Source organism: Olea europaea, unplaced genomic scaffold (assembly GCF_002742605.1).
Source record: "Olea europaea var. sylvestris unplaced genomic scaffold, O_europaea_v1 scaffold1578, whole genome shotgun sequence".
In the NCBI taxonomy this organism is placed as follows: Eukaryota; Viridiplantae; Streptophyta; class Magnoliopsida; order Lamiales; family Oleaceae; genus Olea; species Olea europaea.
In genome coordinates this window covers 1-8737 of record NW_019233395.1, presented here as the reverse complement: position 1 = coordinate 8737, position 8737 = coordinate 1, and positions in this window count along the sequence as shown.

Sequence of the window (8737 nt, the reverse complement as noted above, 5' to 3'; positions counted from 1 at the left end):
CAAAGAACGTGTCAAAAATCAGTGTAAAAATAGCAATGTTAAATCGGTAAAAATTTTGCTACATGTGCACTATGGCTTACACTTTAGTTTACACATTGCCATGTGACATTACCCTGTCGGACAGTTTAAATTTCGAACAATTTTCCCGTCCAATTGACACTTAACAACAATACACGTTTCAAGCATTGTGTCAAAAATCAGTGTACAAATAGCAAAGTTCAATCGGTAAGAACCTTGCTATATGTACACTGTGGTTTACACTATAGTTTACACTCTACCACGTGATATTACCCTGTTGGAGAGTTTAAATTTTAAATAGTTTTCCCATCTAAAATTGACACTTGATAACAATGCAAATGTCGAACAAAGTGTTAAAAATCAGTGTATAAATAGCATAGTTTAATCGGTAAGAATCTTGCTACATGTACACTATATGTACACTTCAGTTTATACTTTGTCACATGACATTACTCTATTGGACATTTTTAATTACAAGCAATTTTCCCACACAATTGACACTTGAAAACAATACAAGTGTCAAAAGAACGTGTCAAAAATCAGTGTACAAGTAGCAAAGTTCAATCGATAAGAACCTTGCTATATGCACACTATGGTATAAACTTTAGTTTACACTTTGCCAAGTGACATTACTCTGTTGTACAGCTTAAATTTTAAACAGTTTTCCCATCCAATTGACACTTGACAACAATACAAGTGTCAAAGAACGTGTCAAAAATCAGTGTAAAAATAGCAATGTTAAATCGGTAAGAATCTTACTACATGTGCACTATGGTTTACACTTTAGTTTACACATTGTCAAGTGACATTACCCTGTTGGACAGTTTAAATTTTGTACAGTTTTCCCGTCCAATTGATACTTGATAATAATGCAAGTTTCAAGCAACGTGTCAAAAATCAGTGTACAAATAGCAAAGTTTAATTGGTAAGAACCTCGCTATATGTACACTATGGTGTACACTTTACTTTACACTTTGCCACGTGACATTACCCTATTGGACAATTTAAATTTCAACCAGTCTTCCCATCCAATTTGCACTTGACAATAATACAAGTGTCAAACAACGTGTCAAAAATCTGCGTACAAATAACAGTTTTCCCATCCAATTGAAACTTGACAATATTGCAAGTGTCAAACAACGTGTCGAAAATCAGTGTACAAAGAAAAAAGTTAAATCGAAAAGGATCTTACTACATGTATACTATGGTGTACACTTTAGTTTACATTCTGACACATGACATTACCCTATTGGACAGTTCAAATTTCAAACTGTATTCCCATCCAATTGACACTTGACAACAATGGACGTGTCAAACAACGTGTAAAAAATTTGTGTACAAATAGCAAAGTTCAATCAGTAAGGACATTGCTACACGTACACTATGGTGTACACTTTAGTTTACACTTTACCAAGTGACATTACTCTGCTGTACAGTTTAAATCTCAAACAGTTTTCCCATCCAATTGACACTTGACAACAATACAAGTGTCAAACAATGTGTCAAAAATTAGTATACAAATAGCAATGTTAAATCGGTAAAAATCCTGCTACATGTGCACTATGGCTTACACTTTAGTTTACACTTTGCCACGTGAGAGTACCCTGTTGGACAGTTTAAATTTCAAACAGTTTTCCTGTCCAATTGGCACTTCACAACAATGCAAGTGTCAAGCAACGTGTCAAAAATTAGTGTACAAATAGCAAAGTTCAAATGGTAAGATCCTTGCTGCATGCACACTATGGTGTACAGTTTAGTTTACACTTTGCCAAGTGACATTACTCTGTTGGACAGTTTAAATTTTAAATAGTTTTTCTATCCAATTGACACTTGACAACAATACAAGTGTCAAAAAATGTGTCAAAAATCAGTGTACAGATAGCAATGTCAAATCGGTAAGAATCTTGCTATATGTGCACTATCGTTTACACTTTAGTTTATACTTAGCCACGTGACATTATCCTGTGGGACAATTTAAATTTCAAACAGTTTTCCAGTCCAATTGACACTTGAAAACAATGTAAGTGTCAAGGAACGTGTCAAAAATTATTGTATAAATAGCAATGTTCATTCGGTAAGGACCTTGCTACATGTACGCTATGGTGTACACTGTAGTTTACACTTTACCACGTGACATCACCCTGTTAGACAGTATAAATTTCAAACAGTTTTTCCATCCAATTGACATTTAAAAACAATGCAAGTGTCAAACAACGTGTCAAAAATCAGTGCACAAATAGCAAAGTTCAATTGGTAAGAACCTTGCTACATGTACAACATGGTGCACACTTTAGTTTACACTTTGCCACAAGACATTACCTTGTTGGACAGTTTAGATTTCAAACAGTTTCCCATCCATTTGACGCTTGAGAACAATGCAAGTGTCAAATAACGTATCAAAAATCAGTGTACAAATAGTAGTGTTCAATAGGTAAGAGCCCTGCTACATGTAAACTATGGTTTATACTTTAGTTTACCTTGTTGGAGAGATTAAATTTTGAATAGTTTTCCCACCTAATGGACTCTTGACAACAATACAAGTGTCAAACAACATGTCAAAAATTAGTGTACAAATAGCAATGTTCAATCGGTAAGGACGTTGCTACATATACACTATGGTGTACTTACACTTTGCCACGTGACATTACATTGTTGGGCAGTTTAAATTTCAAACAGTTTTCCCATCCAATTGACACCTGACAACAATGCAAGTGTTAGACAACGTGTCAAAATTGGTGTACAAATAGCAAAGTTCAATCGGTAAGAACCTTGCTACCTGTCCACAATGGTGTACACCTTAGTTTACAATTTGCCACGTGACATTACCTTGTTGGATAGTTTAAATTTCAAATTATTTTCCCATCCAATTGACACTTAACAACAATGGAAGTGTCAAAAAATGTGTCAATAATCTGTGTGCAAATAACAGTTTTCCCATCCAATTGACACTTGACAATAATACAAGTGTCAAACATCGTGTCAAAAATTAGTGTACAAATAGCAAATTTCAATCGGTATGAACCTTACTACAAGTATACTATGGTGTTCTTACACTTTGCCACACGACATTACCCTATCGAACAGTTTAAATTTCAAACAGTTTTCCCATCCAATTGACACTTGACGACAATGCAATGCTCAAACAACGTGTCAAAAATTAGTGTACAAATAGCAAAGTTCAACTGGCAAGAACCTTGTAATATGTACACTATGGTGTACACTTTAGTTTACACTTGCCACGTGACATTACTCTGTTGGACAGTTTAAATTTCGAACAGTTTTTCCATCCAATTGCCACTTGACAATAATACAAGTGTCAAACAACTTGTCAAAAATTAGTGTACGAATAGAAATGTTAAATCAGTAAGAATCTTGCTACATGTGGACTATGGTTTACACTTTAGTTTACACTTTGTCACATGACATTACCCTGTTGGACAGTTTAAATTTCAAACAGTTTTCCCATCTAATTGACACTTGACAACAATGCAAGTGTCAAGTGACGTGTTAAAAATCTGTGTACAAATAACAGTTTTCCCATCCAATTGAAACTTCACAATAATGTAAGTGTTAAACAACGTGTCGAAAATTAGTGTACAAATAGCAAGGTTCAATCGGAAAGGACCTTGCTACATGTGTATTATGGTGTGCGCTTTAGTTTACACTTTGCCACTTGACATTACCCTATTGGACAGTTCAAATTTCAAATAGTTTTTCCATCCAATTGACACTTGACAACAATGGAAGTGTCAAACAACGTGTCAAAAATCAGTGTACAAATTGCAAAGTTCAATCGATAAGAATTTTGCAACATGTACGCTATGATGTACACTTCAGTTTACACTGTGCCAAGTGACATTGCCCTGTTGGACAATTTGAATTTCAAATAGTTTTCTCATCCAATTGACACTTGACAACAATACAATTGTCAAACAACGAGTCAAAAAATAGTGTACGATTTGCAAAGTTCAATCGGTAAGAACCTTGCCACATGTACAATATGATGTACAATTTAATTTACACTTTGTCACGAGACATTACCTTGTTGGGCAGTTGAAATTTCAAATAATTTTTCCATCCAAATGAAACTTGACAACAATGCAAGTGTCAAACAACGTATCAAAAATCTGTGTTCAAATAGCAATATTCAATCGGTAAGAACTTTGCTAAATGTACACTACGGTTTACACTTTTGTTTACACTTTGCCACATGACATTACCCTATTAATCAATTTAAATTTCAAACTGGTCTCCCATACGATTGACACTTTGCTACATGCACACTATGATTTACACTTTAATTTACACTTTGCCACGTGACATTACCCTATTGGAGAGTTTAAATTTCAAATAGTTTTCCATCCAACTGACACTTGACAACAATGCAAGTGTCAAATAATGTGTCAAAAATTAGTATACAAATAGAAATGTTCAATCAGTAAGGACCTTGCTACAAGTACACTTGGTGTACTTACACTTTGACGTGACATTACACTGTTGGACAGTTTCAATTTCATACAATTTTCCCATCCAACTGACACTTGACAATAATGCAATTGTCAAAACAACATGTCAAAAATCTGAGTACAAATAACAGTTTTCCTATCCAATTGACACTTGAGAACAATGAAAGTATCAAACAACGTGCCAAAAATCAGTGTACAAATAGAAAAGTTCAATCGGTAAGAACCTTGCTGCATGTACACTATGGTGTACACTTCAGTTTACACTTCGCCACGGGACATTACTCTGTTAGACAGTATAAATTTGATAAGAACCTTGCGACATGTACACTATGGTGTATACTTTAGTTTAAACTTTGCCACGTGACACTACCCTACTGGATAGTTTAAATTTCAAACAGTTTTTCCATCCAATTGACACTTGACAACAATACTAGTGTCAAAGAACGTGTCAAAAATCAGTGTACAAATAGTAAAGTTCAGTCGGTAAGAACCTTGCTACATGTAAACTATGGTGTACACTATAGTTACACTTTGCCACGTGACATTACTCTGTTGGACAGTTTAAATTTCAAATAGTTTTTCCATCCAATTGACACTTGACAATAATACAAGTGTCAAAGAATGTGTCAAAAATCAGTGTACAAATAGCAATGTCAAATCGACAAGAATCTTGCTATATGTGCACTATGGTTTACACTTTAGTTTATACTTAGCCACGTGACATTACCCTGTTTGACAATTTAAATTTCAAATAGTTTTCCCGTCCAATTGACACTTGAAAACAATGCAAGTGTTAAGCAACGTGTCAAAAATTAGTGTACAAATAGCAATGTTCATTCAATTCGGACCTTGCAACATGTACACTATGGTGTGCACTTTAATTTAGACTTTCCCACGTGACATTACCTTGTTAGACAGCATAAATTTCAACTAGTTTTTCCATCCAATTGACACTTAAAAACAATGCAAGTATCAAACAACCTGTCAAAAATCAGTGTACAAATAGCAAAATTCGATCGGTAAAAACCTTGCTACTTGTACACTATGGTGTACTTACACTTTGCCACATGACACAATCCTGCTAGACAGTTTAAATTTCAAATGGTTTTTCTATCCAATTGACACTTGAAAACAATGCAAGTGTCAAACAACGTGTCAAAAATCAGTGTACAAATAGCAAAGTTTGATCGATAAGAACATTACTACATGTACACTATAGTGTACACTTTAGTTTACACTTTGCCACGTGACATTACCCTGTTAGACAGCTTAAATTTCAAACAGTTTTCCATCCAATTGACACTTGACAATAATGCAAGTGCCAAACAACGTGTTAAAAATCCGTGTAAAATAACAGTTTTCCCATCCAATTGACACTTGACAATAATGTAAGTGTCAAACAACCTGTCGAAAATCAGTGTACAAATAGCAAAGTTTAATCAGAAAGGACCTTGCTACATGTATACTGTGGTGTACACTTCAGTTTACACTTTGCCACGTGACATTATCCTATTGGACAGTTCAAATTTCAAAACTGTTTTCCCATCCAATTGACATTTGAAAACAATGGAAGTGTCAAACAATGTGTGAAAAATCTCTGTACAGGTAGCAAAGTTCAATCGGTGAGAACCTTGCTACATGTACACTATGGTGTACACTTTAGTTTACACTTTGTCACGTGACATTGCCCTATTAGACAACATAAATTTCAACCCATTTTTCCATCCAATTGACACTTAACAACAATGCAATTGTCAAACAACGTGTCAAAAATCAGTGTACAAACTGCAAAGTTCAATCGGTAAGAACCTTGCTACATGTACAATATGGTGCACACTTTAGTTTACTCTTTGCCACGTGACATTACCCTATTAGACAGTTTAAATTTCAAATAGTTTCCCATCCAATTGATGCTTGACAACAATGCAAGTGTCAAATAATGTATCAAGAATTAACGTACAAATAGCAATGTTCATTCGGTAAGAACCTTGCCACATGTAAACTATGGTTTACACTTTAATTTATACTTTGCCACGTGACATTACCTGTTGGAGTGTTTAAATTTCAAATAGTTTCCCTTCCAACTGACACTTAACAACAATGGAAGTGTTAAACAACATGTCAAAAATTAGGGTACAAATACCAATGTTCAATTGGTAAGGACCTTGCTATATGTGCACTATGGTGTACTTACACTTTGCCACGTGACATTACCCTATTGGACAGTTTAAATTTCAAAAAAATTTCCCATCTAATTGACATTTGACAATAATGCAAGTATCAAACAACATGTCAAAAATCTGAGTACAAATAACAGTTTTCCCATCCAATTGACATTTGACAACAATGAAGTGTCAAACAACGTGACAAAAATCAGTGTACAAATAGGAAAGTTCAATCGGTAAGAACCTTGCTACATGTACACTACGATGTACACTTTAGTTTACACTTTGCCACGTGACATTACCGTGTTAGACAGTACATATTTGGTAAGAACCTTCCGACATGTACACAATGGTATACACTTTACATTAAACTTTACAACGTGACACTACCTTGCTGGATAGTTTAAATTTCAAATAGTTTTCCCATCCAATTGACACTTGACAACAATACAAGTGTCAAAGAACGTGTCAAAAATCAGTGTACAAATAGCAAAGTTCAATCGGTAAGAACCTTACTGCATGTACACTATGGTGTACACTATAGTTTACACTTTGTCACATGACATTACTCTGTTGGACAGTTTATATTTCAAACAACTTTTGATATGATCCAGGAGTCGAGCCCGACGAAGGCAAGTGCGAGATGAGACGCGTTGATAGTCGATGGCGGACCAATGACGTGATCAAGGGAAAAGTAAGTGAAACAAGTGATGGGATTGCTCGTTCAAGAAACCATTGATGGAACCATGTTTGGGACTCAAAATGGAGCAACTTTCATGTTCGGGTCGAAGGTCAAATCAACTTGGATCAATTTGTTATCAAGCGACAAAAGTCGAGGGTGAAGACAACACCATGCGGCCGCACAGGCAAAACCACATGTGGCCGCACACATGCATACCGAAAACCAAAAGTGCAATTTCAGTTGAACCATGTGACAGCATGGATTTACACCCTGCGGCCGCACAGGCCAAAACTTTGGCGAATTTTCTAATTTTGGCAATTTTCCATATTTTATTAGATTTTGATTCTTTTCCATATTTTGGAGATTATGCTCGACTTTTGCACGATTTTTACCTAGTTTTTAGGTTTAGTATAAATAGGAGTTTCCATTCAATTGTTAAAAACCTTTGACATTATTGATATTGAATTAAAAGTGAGACGTATTATCTTCTCTTCATCGTTCTTCATTGAACAATTTCGAACTTGTCAAATGTTAACTTGTGGTGTTCAAACAACTGGATTTAATTCTTGGATTTCGTGATCAAGGGGTCTTTCAAGTGTCGTTCTTGTTGGGTTTTTTGCTTGGACTTTCTTTTGGGTTAATCATAAACTCTTGGATTAATTTGGCTTTCTTGGGTTCGTCAATCTTGTTGTGGGTTTCGTAGTCAACGTTGCTACGGGGTTCGCATCAACTTTCCCATCCAATTGACACTTGACAACAATACAAGTGTCAAAGAACGTGTCAAAAATCAGTGCACAAATAGCAATGTCAAATCGTTAAGAATCTTGCTGTAATACTCCGAAATTTTATGCTCGTTTAAATTTCTTTGGGATGGCAATTTAACTTTCAATACTATTTTTGGCCATAAGGATAAGGGGACACCACCTTTGTAGTGGTTAATGTTAGAGGTAGTTAATGAATGTAGGCATGAAGTGTTAAAGGTTGTGTATGCATGAAGTGATAATTAGTTAGTCGAAACTTAAGGCAAGTTTGGATTTGAATGAAGTGGATTATTTTGTTAGGACTTCAATTGACCAAATGATTAAATTATGTTACAATCTACAATTTTTGAATATGTAAGTTGGGTACAAGTTTAAATTTGGGGTACACTTTGTTAGCAATGAAAGTTAGAGGGTTTAGATTATATTAGTTGAAAAGATAAGAGGCTTCTTTTGTAAATCTAGGTTTTAAGGCCACTTATTACCCTATAATCAACCCACTTGTCATCCATCATCACCATACACTTAGATAATAGACTAAACATGTGTAGAAACAAGAAAAAGAAAAAAAAAAGAGAGAAAAATGGGAGAAAAGGAGGTTGAGGCGGTGGAGTGAAAAGAAAGAAGAAAAAATATCAAACCAACATC